At 38.6% G+C, this 27572-nt stretch overlaps 1 protein-coding gene across 2 annotated transcripts in view; it reads left to right on the top strand.

Annotated features, from left to right (window-relative positions):
- Window positions 1-27572, top strand: part of mgat4c (mgat4 family member C) — a 126651-nt gene that overhangs the window by 5969 nt on the left and 93110 nt on the right. Inside the window, exon 2 of one of the 2 annotated variants that reach the window (XM_086299539.1) lies at window positions 17035-17276. The gene's annotated coding sequence lies outside the window, so the exon portion shown is untranslated. Of the gene's footprint in view, window positions 1-17034; window positions 17395-27572 lie in introns of both variants that reach the window. The other variant, XM_086299540.1, reaches the window with a different exon arrangement.

The raw sequence follows: 27572 nt of genomic DNA, 5'->3' as shown, positions 1-27572 counted from the left end.
GTTTCAAGGGCAAACTATTCTGTAGGCACTCTGCTACTGTTATTGTTACCAAACATTCACAACGAAGATATGCATGGGTGCCAGTAAAAGGTTTTTTTTTTTAAAAGTAATGTGTTCTAAGTGGAAGGATCACAGAGATTTTCTGTCACAACAACATTAAACATGTTTGCTGTGGACCAGAAACTATTTTAATATGTGAGGTCTTCTTTCCTAAATTTGAAATTGATCAAGAAGTGTACAATTTCTTTTAGGGATATAATCATTCTAAGCACATTAACGAGGTAAGATTATGAAATTTTCTAGTCAACATGGAACCTCTTGTGGGGGATGTTAAAATGTGTAGCACAAGCATGAAAGACTTTAAACATTGCACATAGCTAAATTATTTTTTCAGGTTAGTCAGCAATTTCATGTACTTACTTTGTCACGTCTCTAAATATTTATTTTTTAAATGCATCAGGTCTGTTTAAAGTGTATGAAATTACTTTAGCGGTGTGTTTTATTCTAACAGTTAGAGAGCATTTTAGAGAGCAGAGCTGAGATGTAATATACAGTGTATTAGAGTTGTAAGAGACTTCTTGCTATCTCTGATAAAGACTGATAAAGATGATAATGGGCACTAATGTATTGCTAGACAGCAGCACCGAAGTGCCGAAGAATCAAAGCAAGACAGTGAATTCCCTTATGAAATATGCATCAATGACAATGAAATAAGACCAAAGGCAAGCTGTGTTTGTTTGGAAAATAGGGTGGAGTGCTGGTTGAAATAGGTTGCATAACCATACCATATTGCCATTCCTTTTTTGAAAATCTTCACACCAGCTGCTGATGAAGACACAAGCAGCTTTGATCAGCAAGAGTAGGTGCACTAACATTGACAGTGCAGATGTGGACCTGAAGGCAACTGACGCTGCCTGTCTTCTTGATTTATTTGTTTATTTATCCTAAAATAGTTTTTTTGCTATACATTTCTGTTTGGAAATTCAACCGAGGTAAATATTTTAAAGTTGAGTTTGATTGGTTAATTTCGTCCTAAGAAGTTTTGCTTTACTTCCCCACACTTAACAGTTAAAACTGTTAAAAGTGGTAAAAAGTATCGTGGGCCAGCCTGTTTTTTTAATATTCCGAGTGAATCATTTATATACAAATGCTGCCAGTTTATGCAGGTGTTATGCAAAACACATTCCAGGACACATTAAAGCTTTTATGAACTGCTTGTAGATTTTCTCCTAATAGAGTCACAAGGATTATCAAATAAATGACTGAAGAAGTGGCTGCATGTGCTGGTATTTTCAGTTAATAGGTCTGAGTGAGCTATTAAAAGCTGCTCACTAAAAGCTCAGATTGACAAAAGGTGCAAACTGCAAAACTCAGCATATGCACAAGGTGCCTTGGGAAGGAAATTCAAATAGCACAGTTGATGCACCTGCAATTGAAGCTGTTCGTTGCCATCACTAATTTATCAGTGTAATTTCAGGTAACACAGGTGTTCAGACAGTATGTGTAAGTCTGAAGACTTCTGCTGGATTTGATTCATAATGTGCTTCTGTAAATTTTCCTAAAATATTTTGACACATTTCTAACAGAATAATTTGAATAATACAGGTTGCTGGTTCAAGGCACACAGTCCTTTTTGGAGTTGTGTTAGGAAGGACATCTCAAACCCAAATTTAAACATGTGAAGTCACTCACTGTGGTGACCAGGGAGCAACCAAAAGGAGCTTTACAAATAAATACATTTAGTAGGTGATTGTTACACAGTTATATTTGACATCGAGTCTTTAGCAATGTAATTGACAATGACACCTGAAGCCGTTTGAATTTGATATATTTGATTTCTTTTTCCTTTTTAATAGAACACAAATATTGTCAAGACTTACATTGTCATAGCCTCCTGTTCAGGTGGAGCCCTTGTTACTTCAGTTTTTTTGTAGCTTTATTTTGAAATTGCTCCATTTGTTCATCTTTTAAAAGCTCAAAGCTTTGGTTTAAATGGTTATAAGATGATAAAATTAGCATTGTAACACTAGTTCATTACTAAGTAACAACATTTAATAACATTAGTCACTATGTACCACTGTGCACTACTTTCACTGTCCAACAAACAAAATATTTTCAGTCCTTAAAGGGTAAATTTTAAGGGATTAAAGAGCTGGCCTCTACATCCCTATTCAGTGAGATTACATTGCTGGATTTAAATAAATGTCCAACTGTGATGACGCTGTTTGGAAAACTTGATGTTTTGAAGATTACCCTTAGTATTTTGGGCCTAAACCAAAATAGAAAATGTGCTTAAACATGCCCAGCACCAGGGGAGTGGTTTACATGTCATATTCTTTACACAGCAATTTAAAACAAAAAAGAGGTGCATCTAATGGTTGGAAGGATGCTTGAATGACTTGAACACATCAAACCTTAAGAACAAACCAAATCAATAACTTCTGTTATTTTTGACCTGAGTATTACATTAAAGAGCACTGATTTACCTTTTATTATTATGCCTAATGACTGATATATGAACAATATATTGTTTTTGTGGAAAGAAGATTTGATGAAGAAATCATAAATGGACACATTTCCTTTACGTAAGAGCTGTTCTACCAATCACACTGCTATCTAACTGCTTACTTGTCTCTTTTTTGAAAAATATGATTTCCCTGTTTGAATTAGTTAGAGGCCACACATACCTCCAGACCTCTTGATGCTGACAGATTTGTTCAGTTGCCAAAAGACTGATAAATGCAGGAGATTACTCGATAGCCTTTCATTTATGCCGTGTATATCGCCAGATACACACACACACATACACAGTGTCAACAGGGTGTCTCTAAGAAAACCTAATATTGCTCCTTCTGCAAGCTTCGCTACTTTAGGTACACATCTGCCGTCACCCTTTAAATTGAGCTCATGAATTATGGATGTCTGTCCCGCTGCTTCAACCCCTAAACTGTAATTAGTTTTGCCCAACACTTCTCATCATGACACACTTTGTGAGCTGCAAGAACAGAGAGGGGGCAGGGTTGAGGGGGTGTGAATACATTGTTCCTTTAAGACAGCAAAACAGGAGACCGGAGAAGAATAAGGTGGAATGAACCAATAAGAAACCATGGTTTGCAGAAGCTGTTAGTGACACCTTGACGAGGAGAGTAAGGCTGTGAGGGATAAAGAGGAAGGTGTGGTGGGACTTTTGGAGTGTGGGTGGGGGCTCTTGAGCTAGTCAGCAGATGCAGGAGACAGACTGGAGGGGGGGGTGGAACAGAATAATGAAAGAAAGAATGTCCACGCGCAGAAGTGAGAACACAAAACTATTGCCAGGCTACTCACTGCCATTACAATGATTGTTTATCCCACTTTTCTGAACGCCAATTATCTGTTCCCGCATGAATCATGGAGATCATTTAGACTGGTGGCGTGCGCAGAGCACCAGCAGAGCTCCCTCACGATACAAACACGGTAGGAATGACTGAGTGCAGAGGTGCATTTACATGCTTTAGGCAGGTGAGTGTGTGCTGATTATTTTCATGATGGTGCTGCTGCGAATGAGCGACGTGGTTCGATTCTCTGCATGCTGCTCCATATGTATGTTATTCCTAGTCTCATTGTCTTAACAGAGGAATATCCGAGTGCTCTCTGGCTGTGTGTCTCTCTATCTCACACTGTGCCTCTGCTCCCTTTCAAATGAAAATCCCTGATGTCCCTGTGGTGTTCAATACTCTGCTCCTCCACTCTGTAATTTCCTTTTGTTTTTTCCTCTTTTGCCACTGACATTGTCAAGATGTCATTATGTCTGATCCAGACGTAATAAGTCATCTGAGACATATGGTGCTTTCCATGCTGCAACAGTTAACCTGCATAGTCGTGCTGCGATGTGCAATGTTTGATGACCCAAGTTTTTAGTCTCAAAGTCATGTGCTCTGTTCATCAAATTAATTAAGATGCCTTATTTTACGTCCAACATTTACCTTTGCAAACATGGCTGGAGGCATAAATACAAAGCTGTATCATCGCGTCATATTTGTCTTGTCGTTCCAGTGAGGTTTCTTCACGTACCTCAAGCTCAGCCCCTCTTACCCTGACCTGCACTGGCTCATTCCATACATCGAAAACTTCATTTAACTTTGCAGAAGTTACCAAACAGGTAAACCTCGGCTGTCTCGCCGAGTCCTTTAGCAATAGCAATGAATTGCCTTCCTGGCCTGCTTGACTCTATTTCATACTATTGTCGGCACATGGTGATTAACTGCCTGCGCTTGTGGCTCGGGTGATTTCTGCTTTGTGTTGAGAGCTGGGCTGCGGCCGGAGGACAGGCCTGTGAGCAGGGGACGGCTGCCAGGATTGGAGGGTCAGCTGATCAGCTCTGAGGTGCGGGAGATTTATGACCCCCCACAACAAAGCTGTGTCTGCTGAGGGACCATAAACCATAAATCAGGAAGAAGTGGGTCAGTGCTCATCTGCTTGCTGCGGATCTGCTCGCTGTTTTCCTAAAAGTTGTTTTTTTTTTTTTGCAGCTGACTTTGTGACATTATAAGTGACTTCCAGCCTTTGCTCTTCAACAACAAGGCCTGCTATGTTAATCGCGGTTTTATTTTCTCCGCTGTTAAATTCACTGATTTTTCAACTGCCAATCACATTTACTAATGAATTCCTGTTTTCTATTTTAAAAACCCATTAAGCTTCTCTGAGTGAATCACCCCTAATCCTTTTATTATCTCAAGCTATGTTAACACTGTTGGCCTTTAGTCTCTGCTCATCTTAATCATCCTAATTACACAATGTTTGTCTTTTAAGAGGGTGATGAGAATGAAATGGCATTGAGGCAGCGACTTGTTACTGATTGTACAAGAGGCATTATACCGTCCTCTGTCTGAATCCAGTCTGTTTGATTCTGATCGCTGGTTTGACTAGTTTTGTGATTTGTCTTCCTAAGGGCAGCTAAGGCCAAAGTGAAAAATTGATTTTCTGCAGAAGGATTAGTGGTGGGGTTATAGCTATAGGCATGCATTACATTACAATGATTTATGCGGCATCTGCACACCAAAGCAAGCAAAACAAATTCTTTATTAGCAGTTGTATAAGACTTTTATTTTACAAAAACATGCACAGGCGTGGAGACGACTGTAGTCTTTACTGTCAAGGCAGTGGGCGATGAGTATGGGAATAGCAATGAATAACTTGAAGCTGTGTTTTCGAAGTTCAGACAGCTTGAGTAGGGAGATAAATAATCTCTGCCAGGAAGGACGGATCTTAATTTATTTGTGTCTGTATTGTTGCACAAAGAGGCATTGCAGACTGCTGCTGGAAATCAAACAAATGCAAATGCTGGCTGTGGAATGGAAATGACTGTGAAACATCAGAAGTCTCTCAGTATGACTGCCATAACAGCAGGGATTTGTACTTTTGTTTACGACAACACTGATAATATTTTCTCCCATTTTAGTTTGAACAGGAATTAAGCATGAATGCAGAGGGGGCTGTGTTAATGTTTTTCACTGTTATCCTATCACCTGACATGTTTACATTATGTATAGTGTTGTCATGTGCATGTGTACGTGTTGTGAGAAGAGAAATATTGAAAAAATGTTGCTTTAAATAAGTGTACATAACAAGTGTTGCTCATATCTTTAAAATGAAAAAAAAAAAATCCTTTTCCAAGCAAAATGTTAATTTTTAAAATATTTGAAAAGCTACTGAAATGATTAGAGAGTGAAGTTTTGCTGCTATGATAGCTTTTATTGTCAGAGTTGCTATAATGAGTAACACAAATGCCACAGCCAAGTCTCCAGGGTCAGCTATTTGGCCAGTGATTGCTTTATTACTGCAGTCCATTCTTATAGTTATCAGTAGTTTGGATGTAGGACTTTACTGGAAAATTGTTTTCTTGCCCATTAAAACGAATTCCCACAGCAGTTTAGCAGCATTATTATATGGTAATGTACAGCTCAAAGCTGCAGTGCTTTTATGACCATCTCAACAGTGAAGAGTAAATGAGAAAAACAAAATGGTAACATGTGCACTTGGCAATTTATCATTTTAATGTGCGTTCTCTGAATAGCACACTTGGCTTGTCCCTGCTGAACACTTTGGAACCGTAATCTGGTTTTAGAAGTAGTTTACATATTTCTCCTAGGTGTACTCTTTATTTCAATGTAAAGATCTGAATTTAACTCACCGACTACAACTGAAATGAAAAAAAAAAAAAGAATACTGAAGGATTTTTTTTCAACATAGCAGGAGAGTTTACGTTTAATGGGGGAGAATTTTCTGTCATAAATCAATGATCATCAGACCACATTGAAAACATGCACAGCACTATTCACTATTCTTGAGCTACCCTTTGTTTCTTTATGTTTTCCTTGAAAAATGGGAACTTGGTGCTGCAGTTTATTGAAACATGCAATCATACAAGGGAATACAATATATATGGCTAAAACAAAGTTGGTACAAGACTAATGAGCTTGAAAGTCAATATTTGTTATCGCCACCTTGTTTTTTCAGTATATCCTAATAATTTCCTTCGGAATTAATAAAGTATTCTGATTCTGATTCTGAAACTCTGTTGGACAAACTTTCTTCTCATTTCTTCAAGTAGTCTTTAGAAATAGATTCTTGAAGGATACTCTGAAGCTCTTCTTCAGATTTTGTCTTCCTTTTTTGTGTTCTCTGCCAAGACGATCCCACGCTGCTCTAGTAATATCTGGGTGGGGCTGGATGTTCACAGTGTTTCATTGTGTGCATTTTCTATCCAGGTATGCCTTTACTGCATTGGCAGTATGCTGAAAAAAACCCATTGCCAATCTGACATTTTCTAGATGGTATTACACAGTGGATTAAAATCTGATGTCATTTTTCTACAATCATAATTCTGCCAGTTTTCACAAGATCACCAACATCACTGGCTGAAAGCAGCCACAAACCATGACAGAGCCTCCACTGTGTTTTACATATAGTTGTAGACATTCGCTGTTGTACTTCTCTCCTGACTTCCTCTGTACATATTCAGCCAAAATGTTCAAATTTGGATTCTTCTTCCATTTCTTGTGGTATTTGGTATAGCTCAGGCTATTTCCTTTCCTTAAGAATGGCTTCTTGACGGGCACCATCCAACTGAGACCATTTCTGATGAGGCTTGAGTATTCAAAAATACTATTTTATGGCTGTCAAACATTGTTATCCTCTTGCCATTTCTCATGGGTTCAGCTAATGAAATGGGGACAAAATATGTTTTTTGCAGCAGGCTGCTATTAACAAAGTTCCCAATTGGTACTTTGCTATGTTTTTTGTTATGTGCAGACAAAGCACACCAACTTGAGTTAGGTTATTTTTCTTGAACAATTCATAGGTCAGTTTTGTAAGTGGCTTAACAAGCAAGCAAAACATTCTTCTGAAAATGGTTGGTTACTGCACTGAAAACCAGTCAAAAAGCAGCAAATATCCAAAGACAAGCATTGAACTTCAGACTTCAGATATCCTGGAGAACTATTGTTCAATACCACATTAGAAGTAGTGGTTCAATAATCTTTTGTACAATACTGTATATATACGGTATATGTATTACATAACATTCACAAAACTGTTGACTCTCCTCTGTACCTAGCAGGTTTCCCCCACAGAGCCTGGTGAGCTTGGAATAAAAAAAATTGTCGTGCTTTGAATTTAACATCAGCCCTGCATCACTTCTATGGGTTTAATTCATAGAACATCATAAGGCATCATAATTTCTCCCCAGACAGCCTTGAATGAGCAATAATGTCATATGCAGCAAAGTGATGGCCTTATGCTTAGTGGAGAATAAATCATTGTGCCATTTTAAAATTACAGTGTAAGACAGAGCTGCCAGTAGTCACTTATCTAAAGAATTTTAGGTATTTTTGGACACGTTAAAGCCATGCCTTTCCAAAAGGACATTACAGTGCATTCAAAATAAGTAGCTAATGAATTGAAGTTATTTTAATCACAATTTGTCCTCAGCTGAATGGATCAGATCGACAGGTCAGGTATTATGCACAGCACAAGACTTTAAAAACCTCTGTAGGAACTGGGAGATAAGATAAATGGCTATAAAAGCCTCATTTCAGTACATTCCTGCACAATTGAGCTCAGATTTGCTGACAGATTTTAGCATTACTTCTAATGAAAGTGAAGCAGAACAAAAGGAATGAATAGATGTAGTTCAAAGTCTTCATAGTTGTTATGCTGTGATTAATGGATTTCTGTTTTAACATTAAAATTAAATGTGAAACAGACTTTACCAATACTATGCTGGGGCGATCGTAGCTCAAGAGTTTGGAGTTCGCCATGAAGGTCGCCGGTTCGAGCCCCAGCTCGGCCAGTCTCGGTCGCTGTGTCCTTGGGCAAGACACTTCACCTACTGCCTACTGGTGTTGGCCAGAAGGGCTGATGGTGCAATATGCCTTGTTTCTGTCAGTCTACCCCAGGGCAGCTGTGGCTACAACTGTAGCTTGCCTCCACCAGTGTGTGAATGGGTGGATGACTGGGTGTGTAAAGTGCCTTGGGGTCCCTAGGGGGGACTAGTAAAAGCGCTATACAAATACAGGCCATTTACCATATGAAAACATTTACAATATTGCAAAAAAAAAAAATTTGACGGGTAATGTTTGCAAGATTCAACTAATTATAGCCATCACAGGCATCTGTTACCTTCTTTGATGCTGTGAATGAATTGGAAGCCTTTAAGGTATATCTTAATTTACAAGTAATTTACAATATTGAAACTTAATGGGAGTATAGTAGTTAGTCAGTTTCACTCATGAGTGCGATTACGCACGCTCAGAACAGATATCAAACTAAAGTTCCACTAAATGCCTGGACTACTCATTAGACGTGAACACACTGTGCGCTGCTGTAGAAGAATAAGCTATTAACAGCAATAAATATATAGCTATAAGTAGGTAAAAATCAATCATTAAATCCAAGAAGGCCAATCGGTGAGCTCAAAACTAAACCAATGAATCAACTCTTACTGAATACTAACATTAATAGTACTAGATCTCTCTCTTTTGTTCGTTGTTAGATTTAGTGTCATCTTCTGCATCTTAAGGCTTTGTGGCCAGCAAACCATGGTAAGTCTAAACGCATCTTGAGCTAAATTTGCTACAGATTTTAACAGAATACAGTCAGAAAAGTAAATAACGTCATGATGATAGAGAACATGTATAAAGTTAGTATACAGCTAAATGGATGATCAACAGGATATATGAACTTTATGGTGTTGTTTCTGTAATTAGATGAGTGCATAGATGCCCACAACAATCGGTATGGCTCTGTCTACAGTGAAAATAGCTAGAAAACATGTTTTTGGCATCAATTGCCCCTGAAAGAAAAAGGCCCTTTAGATTATGCTAATTCAAGTGGTCTGAGTGGTGTATGGGCTGTGTTTTTCGGTTTTAGAAAATCTAGTTGATGATGTGAGACTTTGGGCAATCACAGGTATTTTCAGAGCTTGTAAAGCAAGTATAAAGTAACAGCACAATAGCTATAGCTGAAGGAAATGTCTATATAGAAAAAGGATTCATTTTATTAAATATTAAGCAGGGTTTTTACCTGGAGCAGTAGGGATAGTATCAGTTATTTTAGCTTAGCTATTGTAATTGTCAGAAGTTTGTAACTAATTTCAGTCAAGGTTTTAATTTCTGTTTTATCAGTGCTGCAATGTTTCTGGCAGCCTTCAAGTATGTTGGTGTCCTATAAAGGTGTCCAATACTAATGAGTTGAAAGCATGAGTTTTGTTAATTTAGGCTAAATTAGCATTTTTCACATTGCAGATTTTAAGGCAAATTATACTTCTCTGCTTGCCAAATTCTAGTCTGCTGCTGAAATAAACATTTTCTCTGCTCTTGAGTAACAGTGGGATTTGACACTTTTAAAAAGAACACGTTAGCATTTCAGGAGCCAAAGTAATGCATTTTTAGCAAAAAGCTCCTCTTTCTGTATTGATTAGCAGTTTATCCATAATTTGTGCTTCAGCTTCACTGTGTTTCACTTTTGCAGCTTATTCTGAGCTTACATGAACCAAAAATGGATATAAACATGTATATGAAAATAGTTGACAGCAATGAATCTTGTTCTGTATCAATACTACTTACACAGCATTCACATTCAGTCCTCCTCCAAACCTATATTTATAGATTATGAGTACGGTATTGAAAAACACACCGGAGCACTTTCAATTAAACAAATACCAGTTAAACCTTGGCTGACATTCCACCTGTTAATACAGGATTAGATGTAAATATTTTGTTTTTATAGGATGTTTTGCACACACACCTTCACAAATATGTTAATTGATTGTTGGACTAGCCAACCTTAATGTACCCTATATTGCATACATTGCATACATATAACGCAGATAAAACAAATATCTGCCTTCACACACATATGATGTCAGCCCAACCTATGCAGCTATAACAGCTTCAACTCTTCTTGGAAGGCTTTCCACAAGGTCTATGAGTGTATTTATGGGAATTTTGATCATTCTTCCAGAAGTACAATTGTGAGTTCAGACATTGATTGTGAAGGAGAAGGCCTGGCTTGCAGTTTGCACTCTAATTAATCTCAAAATGCTCTTTTATGTTGAGGTCAGGACTGTGCAGACCAGTTAAGTTCTTCCACACCACACTCACTCATCCAACTCTGTACGGAGCTTGCGTTGTGCACTGGTATGTGGTCATGTTGGAACAGGAAGGGGCCATCCTCAAACTATTCCCACAAAGTTAGGAGCATGAAATGTTTGAAATTGTCTTACTGAACCATTAAGAGCATTAGGAGTTTCGTTAGTTGGAACACAGGGCCAAAGCCTCATGAAAAACAATCATTTACACTTTGTTATAATACCACTAATAGTTGACTGTGGAATATTATATAATGATGAAGAAATATCATGACTTGACTTGTTGCATGAGACATCTGATCACGCTGACATTAACTGAGCTCCAGAAAGCGACCCATTCGTTCACAAATGTTTGTAGAAGCAGTCCTCATCATTAGCTGCTTGATTATAAACACCTGTGACCATGGAAGTGACTGGAACACCTGAATTCAATGATTTGGATGGGTGAGCGAATACTTCTGACAATATAGTGTACAAGTGTGTTTCTGTGACCACAACAAATTGGTATGTTCAGTAACAATACCTCGACCGCAGTAGGTTATAAATGACATTTTTATAGTCTGACTTTTTTATAGTCTCTATTTTCAGTGTTTGCTGCAAAGGAATGTTCAGACTGCGCCTCAAAATTCAGGCCATGTACCAGCAGTTTTCAGCAGGTTTCAGATGCAGGATTACTTTGCAGCACCATCTACCACTGAGGTAGTTCCTATTCCTGGGCTTCCCGTTGCCTTTGTATCCTGCGTAGGATAGTGTGAGCAGATAGAGACAGAGCAGCGGAATGAATGGGCGGCAGAGGCAGCAGCGAGGTGGACTAGAGAGATTAACTGGGAAATTGACACTGACAAATCTCATACATTAAGGCTTCCTGGGAGGCAGGTATCGGTTGAATAGGCGGCAGGTACCATATCCCATAAATGGCACTGGGTTTCTTTAATGCTCGGCTCACAGCATGTAAAAAAGCTGAACCACCCTGTTGTCGACAGCAGAAAAGATAAGAAAGCCAGGTGTGCTCAGAGACATTTCATTTGACTAATGTGTTTACTGCTAGAATAATGAATAGAGTGAAGAAGATGAGAGTAATTAATTTGAGCTGTGCTAGCTAAATAACAAAGCAAATATGGGTAAAACTGTTTCATATCCCTTTGGAAATGATTTTTTTTCTCACTTTCTTGCCTGTTTTAATGAGATAAAGCCAGGCTTCTTTGATAAGGAGTCCTTTTTACTGTTGTTAGTAGCATAGTAGCCTTTTGATCTGTTCTAAGGGTATTTGTTCACTGTTTCATGATGAAAAGGATATAACCATCAACACAATTTACATTTTACACCCTAAACAATTAACTCCATTTTGGAAAAACAGAAATATGTATTGCTGTTTTCAAAATATGAAATGTAAGATTTGACCTTAATAGGTCATCATTGTCCTACTCACACGCTGTAATCCTTTTAGAAAATGTTGCTATTCTGTATGTTTCTTTCCTTCGTAAGAGTAAAGAGTCTCGATACTAAACATAAGAAAACCACTTTGGCCTCTGCAGCCACAGTACTTGATGTTGACTGAGTGTTATTCCCAGCGACTTAACCCCGCTCAAGAGGTTCATGGTGTCTTCCTTCTATCTTTATTTATTTTGGACAGTGAAGTTGTTTTCCCGAAAAAGGACTGGTGCCCTTGCTGTTGCCTAGCAACTGCGTGAGTCCACGGACTTAGCATCTTGCAGGATCTTTCTAAATACCTTGAAAGTCTCCTCTTTAGGCGTGAGAAGAAAGTTTGAGTATTCATTATTGTGCATGACTAATGAAGTACCATTTACAATAATGAAAAAAAATTAGGCCAGTTGATAGTCGCATTATTCAAAGCTCACCACAGGTTTAAACGTGTGATTTCCCTTCTCAATAAAAATTGCTGTGAATTAATTTGATTAAGGCTGCCAGAGTACATGTGGATGTGTGAAGTTTTTTAAAGTGCAAGTCATTTAAAATGCTCCTTGCTGTATTAATAGAAAATAGACGTCTTGTTTTCTAAGACCCATTACTATTATACAGACATATTGTACAGCACTGTCTTGGTAGCAGCAGCATTGCATTGGCATTTTTTCCACTCAGATAGTGAATTCATCAGACTTTTTACTGTTAGCTGTTAAATATTCATGGAGCTGTTGTGTTGTTAAAATAAGCCTCATTAGCACTTCCAGCCTCTTTTCAAGTTCCGCCTTTCTCTTGTCACTCTCAAAAGAGCAACACAAACATGTTATTCATCTCTCACAATCTCTGCACCCAAACTGGGTTAAAACATAACACCAAGCCTTTGTGTTGAAATCAGACTTGCTGTAATACTGTCTCATCATATTTTCATTCTGTTATTTTATAAGAATATTGACTGAATACAGGGTGGATTCTTAAATTAATGTCACCATATGGTCTTAAGAGGATATGTGTGTAGTCCTACTATAATATAGCCATTTAACCTGAGTACACTGAGAATAGGATTTAACCCACTACAGTACTGGGATGCTATAGCAGGTTGTAGCCCCCTGTATCCTACCAATGCTAAGCATAGTAATGCAAAAAAAAATATTGGACAGTGTGACAAAGTGGGTGAGAAGACCATTTGTCTACATTCTTAGTTAACATTCTTGTTTTGATTTAACCATATTTCACATGTAATCTGCAATAGGCAAACATCTACTATCCCGGGTTTGTTTATGTTCTGCACTTTTACAGATTATATAATATAACATCTTGGTTTAAATCAATTCATGCAAGTTTGTTAAGTTAACATGTTATTTATTTCAACTGTTAATTTGTATTGTTTGAACTTACCTTTACCTACCTGTCTTCCAGAAGCAAAAGGAGGAAATGTAGTTCTACTTCCTGCTTTATACCTTCTGGGTTCATCTGAGGTCACAGGAAGAGACCAAGGGCAGGAGGGGAAGAATTCTTATAATTTAATAAAGTTGATTTTAAAGGGTTTATAAAGAAATAGATTTAATGTTGTGATATGTATTGATTACACCAGAGTTTATGTTGCCAGTCAAGAGGAGTAGTAGAGGATGAATATAATCATGTTCATCTCACCTACCTACTGAATGGAATAGTCCAGAGGAGAAAGTGTTTGATTAAGGGGACTATTTAAGCAGACGAACTCAGGTGTTTCAGAAGAAGGGTTCAGGTCAGTGTAGCTGTGTGCAGGTTGACCTTAATTTCCGTTGATTTAAGTTCAGTTATGTTTATTTGAATTGAGTTTATTATAGAGTTGAGTTTCTTATTTGTTTCTTTGTAAATATTCTTGGGCCACAGACTGGTGAATAAATCACTTGCTACACTGGACAGAATCAGTCTCCTGCACTTCTTTGACCGCTTAAGTCGAGTCCTACCACAGACAGACATTAAGATTCCTTGGACTGCACTGTTTTAATCCACCGTTTGTTTTTGCACTCATCAAAATGACTGAAAAGAAATTCTGACATAAGCCCAAAAAATATATTTGCTTCAAATTCAAACAGTTTAGTTAAATATTATTTTAATAATTGATTTCAGTACTTTGAGTCTGTACTCCACCATCAGTCCTAGCTATAGTAGTTTTATTTCTTTTTTATCACCCCAAAAATCACTATATGATGAATAACCCGTTTTAGGAAAAATCATACATAAGAGATGATGGAGTTTTATTCTAGCAGAGTTACATCACTTTTAAAATGCCAAGAGGTCAAAATTACCCCCTTGGTAGTTTTAGTTTTCAGCCACTGTAGATGTCCAGATGGATTCCTCTAATGCAACCTTCTCGTTTATGTTTTTAGTTGACATTAGTTATAAAAGTTTAATATTACGTGTAGTTTTGGAATTGTGTAGTTTTGCACCTGTGGCTTTGATATCATTGTTTAGCAGTGTGTGAATCTGAAGCCTGTTATTGAGTGTACAATTAGAGAGAGACGGCAATAAGTATGTGGGTAATGACTATCCATTACTTTTTAAATGTTTTACTAATCCATCTGTTGGATACTGTGCAAACTCTACAGCTCCACATTTGTTTCATTAAGGACAGATTTGGTATATTACACAGTTACACATGCACTTGTCTCTTTAATAGTTGTTTCTGCTGGAGAGGGGCTCACCTCACTTAGAGGCTTGGTGCACCCATAGGCAACCTATTAACATCCACTTTATCCGCCCTTCCATATTTCATGAACTAGTTCATCAAACTTTAATGCAGTTCTGCTTCTCTCTCTTTTTTTTTAATGGAAAGCCTTGTCTGAATTGAAAGCTTCACCTATAAGTCGTTTGCTGGAATCTTTACCACAGCTCAAAGGAAATTATATATATACTCTTTTGAAGCAAGGTTACTTTTCACCTGTTCCTGTGCACGCTGTCAATGGGCTATCTAAAAAAATTGGGAATGGATGGATTATGGCTTGTGAAAGAACATGTTTAGAGATGTGAAATGATTTCACAAAGCCAAAAACCAGCTGAAAGAAACTGATGGGCCAAGCACCAGTGGTTTCTCACTCTCCATGGACATGGCATTCAAGCTGCTATGCCACACCAGAGTATGTCTGGGATAATGTGCTACTCTCAGATTGTTGGAGTCTTAATGAGCCTGTGGGACACATGATTAGCCTGTGCCCAGACCTGATATCCAGTAATCAGAGCCAAGCACCAGTAGATGAATAGAAAGAACTGGAGAAGATTGGAAAGGACAAAAGTAGGCCCAGTATAGATGTGTGTGCCCATAATATGTAGGAAACACTGTCGGTGTTTGAGCATTTTTTGTACTGAAGCAAAAATCCATTTGCCACTGAATTATTGTGTGTGTGTGTTTGGTGGGGGTGGTGGTGTGTGTGTGTGTGTGTGTGTGTGTGTGTGTGTGCGTGCGCGCGCGCGCGTGTGGTGGTGGTGGGCTCCAAGACCGTTTCATTGTGAATGAAAATGATTTTAAAAGGGTGCACTGAATACGGCAATCACTATGAACAAACTGCTTTTACAGCTTTACTGTATGCTACTGATGATTTCAGTTCGACTCCAGGTCAGTGTGCTGTATTTTGAAATGATTTTCCTGGTAGCAGAGCAAGGGCGGACATGTAGTCTGGAAGTCTAAGAGGTGTTGGGCTTAGTTTATGGTCCCTGCATTCTGGTTACCTTTGATTTTAAGCTTATACAAAAAGAAGAAAAAAAACATTGTCTTTGGTGTTCAGACTCAAACAAATGCTGTGTTACCAATTTTTTTTATAAGCTTCATTTTGTTCATCCATCCATTCGCTTATCTTTTTCAGGGCCACTGGACCCTATCCCAGCTGTCATAGGGCGAGAGGCAGGGTATACTCTGGACAGGTCACCAGTCTAACACACAGAGACAGACAACCATTCACACCTTTGGGCAATTTGGATTAATCAATTAACTTATCCCCACAAACTGCATATCTTTGGATGGTGGGAGAAAGCCGGAATACTCAGAGGGAACCCACGCAAACACGGGGAGAACATGCAAACTCCACACAGAAAGGCCCTGGCCTGATGGTGGAATTGAACTCAGGACCTTCTTGCTGTGCGGCAACAGTGCTAACCACCGTGCCACCGTACTGCTGCGTTTTGTTAATTGATATAATGTTTCAGTGCTTGCATTGTAGAACATAATCACTAAAAACCAAACCTTTTACTGGTTGCACTCATACAAACAAGAACTAGAATGCCTTTATTAGTAGTAATTATTAATTTAGTTTTTAAATGTTGTTTTGGTGCTAAGTAATATAACAGATTATTTGATAACTGATTATTTGATTTGTTTTCAGCGATAAAGTAATTGTCTGCACATACTCTATCAACTGTCACTTTAAAATAATATCTTTGGATTTGGACAAACCTGTATAAAAGACAATGCAGGTTGTTTGTTAGTCCATTTGTCTCGTATATACTGCTTCCCCTGTCGATTATGGCCAGTTAGAGTCAGTTAGGCAAGTAAAGGCATGCTATAAGCGGATTAGCTGTAAACCAACTGGGACTGAAAAATATACGCCCACAATGAATAATTGAGAGTTTAATGAGATGAGGCAGAGCTAAAGAAGTGACCTAGTTGGTGGTTAAGTGAGTAGAGAAATGAAAAACTCAGTATGGCTACCTCTTTGTTATGCATAAATTAGAGAGCCATACCTCAGTCATATGTCTCAGTCAGTGTTTAGTTTACTGCTTAGTCTTTTTTCAAAGAGGGAGTTTACTAACATCTGATCAATATTGTAGACATAATTACAATAATTACAATTATTAAATCAAATATTTTCCTGTTTGGAATATCTTTAAAAGGGCACTCAGGGCACTCAGGATACCTGAGGACTCTTTTTCTGGCACATTATCAAGAGAAAACACAGGTAAGGCAAAATTGTCCTCAACTTATGCTATACGTTGTCTCCCCTACCCATTAGGTTACACATCAAGAAAGAAAGGGGACCGGAGGACTGGGGGGAACCAGCACCCCAGTCTGCCAATCCAGAGGTACCGCCCCTCATCTCCACTCAACATTGTAGAGGCATTGTAGAGGTGTGTCAACCAAGACAGCTCTACAACATCCAGAGCCTTCAGGAACTCAGGTGGACCTCATCCACCCCAGAGGCTCTGCAACCAAGGAGCTGTTTAACTGCCTTAGTGACCTTGCTCCTGGAGATAGGTGAGTCATCCCCTTCATCCCCAGACTCTGCTTCCTCCATGGAAGACGTGCCAGTGGGATTAAGGAGGTCCTCGAAGTATTCCTTCAGCCCGACAATTTTCTCAGTCAAAGTCAGCAGGTAGAGCACTTCTTTCTCCTCCTGAGTTGCCTGATGGTTTGCCAGAATCTCTTCAATGCTATCCAAAAGTCTTTTTCCATGGCCTCTCTGAACTCCTCCCACACTCAAGTTATTGCTTCAGCCACTGCCCGAGCCGCTTTCTGTATGGCCCATCGGTAGCTATGATATGATAAGCCTGATAGTTAGTCCCACAGGCTATCCAAGCCCGATAGGACTCCTTCAGCCTGGTCGCTCCCTTCACCTCTGGTGTCCACCATTTGGTTTGGAGGTTACCAGCACGACAGGCATCAACCACCTTGTGCAGCTCAGTACAGTGGCTTCGGCAATGGAGGTGCTGAACATGGTCCATTTGGTCTCAATGTCCCCACTCTCTCTTGGAATGCTGTTGAAGGTCCTCCAGAGCTCTGCTGGATATACAGTGGTCCCTCGTTTATCACTGTAGTTACGTTCTAAAACTAAGCCGCGATAGGTGAAATCCGTGAAGTAGCCAACTTTATTTTTAACAATTATTATAGATGTTTTAAAGCTGTAAACCAGACAGGCGTGAAAATTTTCACACTTTTCTGTCTTGTTTAAACACTCTCAAAATTCAAACTTTCGTAGAAAAATAAGTCCAGTATTATAGAATGAAGCCAAAGACACCCACAGGTTCCTTTGACGGTGGAAAACGTTTCATCGACATTGTTGTGTTTTTTGGGGAGAAAACTTGCAAACATACAGTACAGCACTTCAGAGTCACACTGCTAGCGATAGAAGATGTATGTAATTTTAACAAGCTGAATGCATTCTGTACTGTACAGGACCACAGCATGAGATTGACTGACAATGGTCTACAGCCAATCAGGACACAGAACACAATGCGCTGTAAAAAAAAAAAAAAAAAAATCATGCAAAATTGCACAAAAGAAAAAAATCCGCAAAACAGCGAGGCTGCAAAAGGTGAACCGCGTTATAGTGACTATGTCCATCTAACTGGCTATGGCGCTTCATGTATGTTATGTGCTGGATTCTCTCACGGGCAACTTTACACAGGCTGCAGCTGAGGTCTTGCCTGGTGTGGTAAATCCCATCCTCTATCGATCTTGTCCTGAGAGCTTGTTCCTGTGCTGCCATGGTTAGTGCATCTGTGCTGTCTTTCAGTCCAGCTTTGTCCAGCCACTGGTAGGATTTCTGCATATCTGACACTTTTTCTATGTGCCTGTCATACATACCGTGCAGGGGCCTGTTCTTTCATGATGGTTCTTCTCCTTCCTCCTCTTCTTTCTCATGTTTCTGCTGCCTGAGGTATTCTCTAATTGCATGGTTGGTTGTGGCCATCTTTCTGATGTACCAATGAAACTTTGTTGTCTCATCCTGGACAATGGTTCTGACACTCACCAGTCCACATCCTCCATATTTTCAGTTAGGGTACAGTCTCAGAGTGCTGGACTTGACTTGAAACCCTCCATGCATGGTCAGGAGCTTCCTTGTCTTGATGTCAGTAGCTTCTACCTCCGCTTTGGCCACCTTATTATTATTATTCCAGGGGGTTATCTGATTACCAACAGAGTGTAGGTGTTAACTGCCCAAATCTTGTTCTTTCCATTCACCTGACTCCTCAGGACACGCCTTTCCCTCTGCAGGTAATTGGCAGTTGCGGCTTTCCTAGAGGCCTCTTCATGATTCCCATTTGCCTGTGGGATTCCCAGGTACTTGTAGCTGTCCTCAACTACATTCTACAGCTAGTCTTGTCAATGATCTCACTGAGGGGGTTCGGGCCTATGTAGAACAGCAGTTGGGATGGAGTATCACCTATATAGCTCTCGCACTTCATGATGATTTGTCCAGTTGGCTTAAATTGTTCACTAGTGTTGTTCCCCACATCCCCATTAATTTACTGATGAAGGCTCTTCATGTCCTGTTGATCTTTTACACTGCGAGGCATTCCAGGATCCATGTGTGGAGCACTGAGTCATAGGCTTTCTTGTAGTTAATCCAGTTGATGAACAGGTTGGTCAGTCTGGTCTTGCAGTCTCAGTCTACTGCTCTGTCTACTAGTCTGTTGTAGATAGAGCTCATGTATTGAGCCATGTGCCTGTCCGTCTTACCCACTATGATGTCTGACAGGAGCTTCTATGTGGTACTGAGGCAGGTTATTGGACGGTAGTTGGATGGGTCAATCCTGATGTCCTGCCTTCAGTTAGCCATTCCGGGTGTGCCTCATCTATTATCAGCTGGTTCATGTGTGCTGCCAGGTGCTCATGGAGTGCAGAGAGCTTCTCCGCCAGTAGGCATGAATCATGTCAGGGCCTGATGCTGTCCAATTCTTCATCCTGGAGACCCTTTCTTAGATGTCTGCCACTGTGATGGTTTCCCGTAATGCTGCATTCACGTCTTCTAGTAGACCTTCAGAGGATACTTCACATAGTCTCAGTAATGAGCTATGGAGGGTTCAGGTTTCCAGTTTTCCCATGATCTTATCTTTCCGGTCACCTGCTCTCGCACTCAACAATCCTTCTGTTGTACTTGAATCTTGGTACGTTTTTTTACACTTTCTCACCAGCATTGATAAAAGTTGCCTCCCATGCACCTTTTAACACCCCACTCTTTAGTAAACTGTCATTGTCACCCAGCCTGTTGGTATGTTTTTATTTTCCCAATATCCCTCTATAGGCTTTAACCATTTATATCATTTATAGGCAATATGCACAAGCACACAGACATTCACACAAAAGTGTCCAAAGGGAACTGAAGACAATAGCAGTTAAATGATCTGGATTCCTCCAGGACACAGTGGCATTCAATCACCGGAGACAGTCCAGCCCCAAGAAATGCACACAATAATAGCACATTATGGAGAGGAAAATGGAGAAATATACAGGGCTTCACAAACAACAGTTTGCTCTGATTCCATGATGCCCTCCGACTACCAGTATAACCCATTAATTATCATTGTGGACTCATAACATGGTTGATTAGTGCCTTAAATGGGCTCTGCAGCCATGGACCCACAGTTGTTTGTACAGTAAAATTATGAACACAATGAAAAGTGTGGCAATAGTGGTGATTGATGGTGTTCTTTTTCTTTGAGTCTGTTCATGAATCCATTAGTTTTCAAATGCGCTTAATGTAAAATTGAACTGGAGAATTCTTTGAAAAAAGGAAGAAAAAAAAGCTAATGCAACTTAGGAATAAAAAGGCCATAAAATATTGCAATGTACCATACTTAAAATAGTTTTTTCTCCATGCGGTGCATTGGGTCATTAAAATATAATATTAAATTTATACAGAACTCCAAACATGTAAATTTGATATTATCTACTTTGTTTCTTTTGAAACACTGTTACTTTGTCCATCTTCGTGTTTTATATTTCTAGATTTTCTAAATAAAGTTCTCTTAACAGACAAAGATGCTGTTTATTGATGAACAGGACTTCTGCTCCTGCTGGTCTTTCCATGCCACTGACCACCACCTTCTGAGCGCCTCCTTACGCCTCATTGCTTCCTTGTGGTCCATGGTGTGGTAACTGGCATGCCACTTCCTCTCATCCCCATATCTACCTGTGGGGTGATTGAAACAAGAGTGAGCTCTTGTCAGGGCCTCGGCCACCATGTAATTGAATTCTTCCTTGTTTCACAGAGTGCAACAAAGCATAGCACTGGATAGAGGGTAAATATACTCAGCACTTAGAGGCAAACCTAGATGACTGTTCAACAACAAACAGTACTACAAAAGGGTATTGCTTGGCATCATTTACAGACTTGGTGTTACCTTTAGAGTAAAACACTGACATAGGGCTGGTAGAGATAGTAGTATAGTAGTGATAAGTATAAATCAATAGTCAATATGAAAATAAAATAGCTTTTTCTGTCAAGCTTAAAATGTCATTTTTACTCCTAACTGAAGTTATACTTTATAGTTAATTTAGATTTTAAATATTTGTTTTCTGTTCTGTCAGAATTTGAACATGATAAGTGTGCTGTAGAACATTACAGAACAGTATTTTAAATAATAATATTAGGTATTAGTTATATATAATAAACAAAATCCTAATTCTGGCTGGTCTAAAATGTGAAGTCTTTCTTTGGTCAGTTTCAAATAAATAACCTAAATATGAATGCAAAATAAAATCACAAAAAGAATTATACTGTGGTAAATTGTTGGAAAACAAACCCCCCAAAAATTCATGAAATCTTTCTTTATATATCCTCATAAAAAATTCAAGAAGCTTTCAAATGTAAACAAAGCAGAATATTAACAAACCTGAAATAGTCACTCAGCTGTGCTCCGCTTATCCTCCCAGACAAAGAATAAATTAAATTAAAAAGAATAAATAAAAAGACAGCTATTCAGTGGACTGTGCACACCATGTGTAAGTTGTAAGGGCCATTAGAAGAGAAATGTTTGTAGAGTTGGTAACAACAATTAATTAATTTAATCAGCCCGCTTAAATCAGACATTTTTGCCTGTGCTTACTAGGATAATGTATTTTGCAATACAGTAGGCTGTTAGATTTGTGGTCTCACTATGTCTCTTTTTTAATACTCCTCTTAGTTTCTGAGCCATGTAAAATCATACTATGCAGCTTTGGGCAACAGAAAAAATAACCATTAGGTATTGAAAGTATTTATTATCAGTTACTGACTATAGAAACCCTAAAAATGTGATGATGTGATGACACTGAGTTGAATATATAAATGAGTAAGTCTACAATCATTTGTCTTCTAATTAAGCTGTATTTTAGATGTACAGTAGATCTACAGTATGTATATGTAAAGGTTTAGTTAACATTCTGCAACAGCTAAGGTCGTACTCACAAGCAAAGTGACCTTCAAAGTCCAGTTTGTTTGTCTACTATGATCTCTGTGTGTCATGCCCAGGCACAGCAAAGCAAACTGTCCCCGGTCGGGTAGGTAAGCCCCGGAGAGCTTCAGTTGCACTAGAGCACATAGATCATATAGTGTGATCGCTACTCCACAAATTCCTAGACAACAGCTTCCTCTGTGAAAACTGATGAGTTTGGTAAATAACAAATCTATAGTACCTATGAGAGGATGGAGCCGCAAAGTGCACAAAATCATGAACTTGATTTTGCTCAGCATGAGTCCTTTTCAAGTGTGTATACACGAAGAGAGAGACGGAAAGTGCAAGAGCGGCATGCATACTTGGCCTGGAAGAAGTAGAAGTAGCGCGATCTTAAAATTTTCCCATTTCAGTTGTTAATGGCTGTGTGAGGCTTACAGGCAAGTGGCAAGAATAGACAATGGTACAAACAAATTGAACAAAGCAACTGTGCCTAGTGCGAGCACAATTACAATGCGGTCTAGTCTTATCTTTGCCTAGTGGGAAAGTATGTATCCTTTGTATGTTTTTGTAAAAAATAAAAAAAGGTTAGATGGAAGCACAACTCCAATTTTCAGAAGGGAAAATGGTACTATATTGTCAGGCCTGCTTCAAGGCATTGCATATGTCATTCCACCCAGGCAGGAGGCTTGAAGCAGGCTTGAAACAGTCATTGGCCTGTTTGCTGTTGGCTAATCTAAAGAGATGGATTCTCAGTGTGGGTCTCACTCTGGCTACTGTGCTTAATGGATCTGACTCCCCAGGACATCGTTTCAATCTAAAGGTCACCGTGGTCTTAACTCTAACTGAGCACCTCAAAATCCAGACTAATTTGCTTCTGAACCATATTTCCCACTATACTTGAGAGGGTTCTGTTACAACTTTTGAAGTATTTCTGAGAACATTACTATGATCACCAGTGTGTGAATGTGAGAGTGAATGAATAGTGGAATTGTAAAGTGCTTTGAGGGCCCTGAAAAGCACTATATAAATGCAATCCAGTATTATTATTATTATTATTATTATTATTATTATTATTATCTTCAATATATGAGCGGCAATACCTTAAAAGCATTTAGAAACAATATCTTTATTAGAATGATAAGTCAGGACATCTTATACTTTTGGTTCATTTCCAGTTGTTAAGTCCCCTTAACAACTCTGACCTGTCACTAAAGTACAGCTGATTTCAGTACTTGGTCCTTACATTACAAAAACAGAAATGAATAATTTAATTAACAAATCAGGTAGCACTGCCTGAAGGTTGTCAGTAAGACACAGTCCAGTCTGGTAAGTTCAGTGTTAATAAGAACAAATTATTAAAAAAATAAATGAAAGTTATATAACAGAAACAGTCGCTGTTCAAATTATTGACCACTGATTTGTCAAATCAGCATACTATGTGCAAATTGTTAAGTCAGACTGCTGCCAGACTTTGTCACTTGTATCAGAATTATGGCATGAGGTGTAAATTGCCTTTATCTAGTATAAAAAGGATGAATTATGCAGAGACAGTGGCTTAATGAGCAATAAACAGAAGAAGAAAGAGAAATGATTGTCTTCTCCACTTGCTTATTATTTTAATCCTACTTCACTGAGGAATTCAGAGAGCAGTTACTTTGTGGTCAAAACTTATGTGAATATGATTCATTACATTTTTTTCTTAGAATGCAGATGAACAAGAAACTTTATAGGGGAGTCTTTTCTTTTCAAAAAGGCCAAAAATAAACAATGCTAACTTGGTTGGTTGCTTTGAAACTCGACTGTACTGTACAGTTGGGTTTTCCTCCTGTCAGTATGTTGGTGCACCGCGCTTCTTTTAGAAGTCTCCCACTGCTTGGTAATAGAACTCAGCTGCTTTCTGCCATGTTTTGGTTTCATGCCACCTCTAAGGTGACATGTGGCTTATAAGGCCTCAAATAAAGGTCTAACAGAGTCCACTTGCCTACTCTAATTTATCTAAGGGATTTCTTGTGCTGCATATATTTTGTTCCTTGAGCAGTCAAGCATTAAATTGCTTTCCATTGGGAACAGCTCGTATGCCAGGGTCGCCAAAGCTGTGGCTGGTTTCCAATGAGATGGTTTGGCAGCAAAGCCAACACTGTAATTAGGGTCACCCGGCTCTGGAGCTGCTGCAGGGGTAAAGGGTCTTCATGGTTGCATAGTGCATTTGAAAGTCACTACTAAGCTGGAGGATGATAACACGTAACTTCCTAGATCATAAATCAACAGAACACTAATGTGGTATATTATCCAAACTTTTTTTCTATTAAGGAAAAAAACTATATATGCATTCAGAGAACTTTTCAGGAAATAATTATTTATTATCTCAGATAGTTATGTAGGCAAATTCTTTGAATTGCTACTATATAACAATAAAATGAAAGGAGGAAGACTAAGGTAGATTTGACAGATCGAGGTAAGGTGTGAATATTGAATGTGCCATATATAAGTAGTAGCCAGCTTTGTTGCATTTTGCCAGAAGCGGACTTCAGCAGCCTCTATCATTTGAGCTGTCAATAAAGCTTCCTGCCTGTAGAGTGTACCTCCCCAAATGTAGCCTGTGGTGCTTTTTCATAAGAAGGCAACACAGCATGTGACCATCTGCAAAGCTCTTCAGTGTGTCCAGTGGGATAAAATAGAAGTCACTGTCATTCTTAGGCAATAGAAAGTGCAGGTGCTTCTGCAAAACGTGTAGAGAAGAAACATTTGAAGAGGAGCTGCTCATAAGAATTTTTAGTGTCTTGACTTTGTTGTAACTTGTGATTTCTATGTGAAATTGGATAAGCAGAAGAAAATGGATGACGTGGATGGATCTTAACCATAAGTGTTAAAGAGACTGTTTCTTGAAATATGTCTTTTTTAAAGGTACAGTGTGTAAAATCTCACAACTAGATGGCAGTAGATTGCAAATTGCAAGCAACTGAATTCTGTTTTCTTATTCCTCCCAATTTAATTGTATAATCCGAGCTACGGTGGGCAATGTAGGACAAACAACTATGCCATTAATCTGTCATGAGTGTAGGACGAGTGTCCACATCTATTTACTCTGGAAGAAGATGTAAAACTTCATGAAAGAATCCCAAAACACGTCTAAATGAGTCACTGAGGTGAATTATTGAATTTTCCTGTCAGTAAGCGCTGCTGTGTTAGTGAAACTTTCTTTGAAGTGGATACAATGAAATCAAACTGTTTACCATTACCATTGTCAGTGTTGTCAGAGACGGTAGGGTCTAAGTAAGTTCTGCACAACAGAACTGAAGAAACTGGAAAGGACTCTAAACTGTGAAAGCTTAACTAAATGGACTGAGAAACTGTTGAAACAGCTTTACTGCTGAATTGTAGTGTTGAATTAATGTGTTCTGTTTCAATAAAACAAGATACAACAAGATCAAAGATCTTAGCTTTCTCTTGTAGAATTAGTGGTTAAATATACATTGTTACACAATTTGACTTGATTTGAAAGCTTGGAAATGTAACTCAGTCACCAAAGAATTTTTGTAATTGGACAGTTAAATATCCGAGTTAGAATGCAAGTCACGTTGCATTATGATTTATTAAATATATTTTAGCTTAAACAAATCCTGAAAAGCAAAAATGAATTTTGCTAGTTGGCAAACAAATTTGTAGGGAGCGCTACAGCCAGCAACACCTGCACACCCCTCTAAAGCAGATAAAAGACCACCTTCCTCAGCTCTGCTGTGATTGTTCTAAGGAATTCAGCTTATTAAAAAATAAATATTTATCACCTTTCAGAAAACCCACAACACTGCACACCAAGCATATTTTAAAAACTAGCTTGCGTTCTCTACCCGCTCTTGTTGAATTATTAATCCATTCATTTTGAATGGTACCAGCCAGTGTTTAAAGTTGTGATTAATTGCGGTTACAATATTTTGACAAAAGCATTCTCACATATTATCTTACCATAAATACATATAGTGGTGTTCGACAGTAAACAGATGCTCATATAAACGACACCATCCCAAGTGGCTGGCTTAAATTAAGCAGCATCAGAGGAGCAGCAATTTATTATGCTTTTATGCTCAGATATCTACACACCCACACAACATATGTCTGTTAATACACAGTGACAGTAATGGTGGCTTTAGCTGTCCGGGCAAATCGATGAACATAAGAGATTACTTTGCATTATTGTCAATTTATAATGCTAGAAATTACATTACCAGGGTCATTTTGACCGTGCCCTGTGACAACAATGGCAAAGAGGTCATTTCCTGAGGAAGTGGCATTTTCATTGGATTTTCTAATTATCTAATTATAAAAAAGATTAGATTAGAAGTATTTAAGATAATGTTGCAGAAGGTTTATTAGTTTTGCAAATTTTATATATTATTAATTAAATACCATTATTTATTACATCATAAAGTTAAATATAAATTTGAATTCACTAATAAATAGGTACATCACAACACAATTGCTAAAACAGCTAAAATATGTAGTAGAAGAAAATATTATGGAAAAGTTGAAAAATGAATTTTAGATGATGTGTCATTTTGGTTGCACTAAAATAAAGAGGGTATAAAACAAAGATCACTCACTGTGAAATAGATTAAAGAGGTGACATGCCTATGCTTTATAAACACCCTCACAGTTGGCTGAAGCAAAATAAGAAACAAATAATAAGTTAATTATTGCAATGAAGGTTTTTCAAAAACTCATCTTTGCCACACCTCCATCTCTCTCATCATCTATCCCCACTGCTCCACCTCAGGTCTGCTCCTCTGACCGACTCGGCTGCTCTCCTTTGGTTTCTCTGTTTATTTGCTTGGATTAGAAGTCCAGACTCTGAACTCTCTGCTCAGTTTGGCTAAGGTTGTTCTGATGCTCTACACAGCCTGCAACTCTCCCTGGGATGTGTTCAGATAAAAATTATCTGTCAAGACTGTCTGGAGGAGCAGCACTCTCTAAAAAAAACTTCTTACATTTCTCACCATGTTCCACCGCCTGTCAAATATATTTAAAAAAAGAGCTGTCAAACTTGTGTTAGTCCTCCCCTCTACTAGGACTGGTCACATTAAGGTTCAGCACTTCAGAAGTGAGATACTTTATTAAGATATGTTATTTATTTCCTCCATATTTAATGAGGAGCCACCCTGGGAAGCAGATGGTATGTTAGCTGTAATAAACCAGAGTTGACTTAAGTGGTTTTGTGAGGAATTGAGCTGTTAAGCTTTGCTATTTCACACCCCACATTGTTGAAGGGTCAAAAGGTGTGCAGTGTGTGGGTGTGTATTCACTCAAAGAGTGTGTGTTCATTCACCAGGCACAAATAGATTACTTTTATAACTCTGGACAGGTTCTCATTGCCCCCAGTGAAGCATCATATATTGAT

This window comes from Aulonocara sp. 'chitande type north' Nkhata Bay, linkage group LG7 (genome assembly GCF_057382095.1).
Source record: "Aulonocara sp. 'chitande type north' Nkhata Bay isolate Kocher_YH1m ecotype deep benthic linkage group LG7, A_spYH_male_GT1.1, whole genome shotgun sequence".
In the NCBI taxonomy this organism is placed as follows: Eukaryota; Metazoa; Chordata; class Actinopteri; order Cichliformes; family Cichlidae; genus Aulonocara; species Aulonocara sp. 'chitande type north' Nkhata Bay.
The sequence above is the reverse complement of the archived record's forward strand: the minus strand, read 5'-3'. Positions and strand labels throughout refer to the sequence as shown.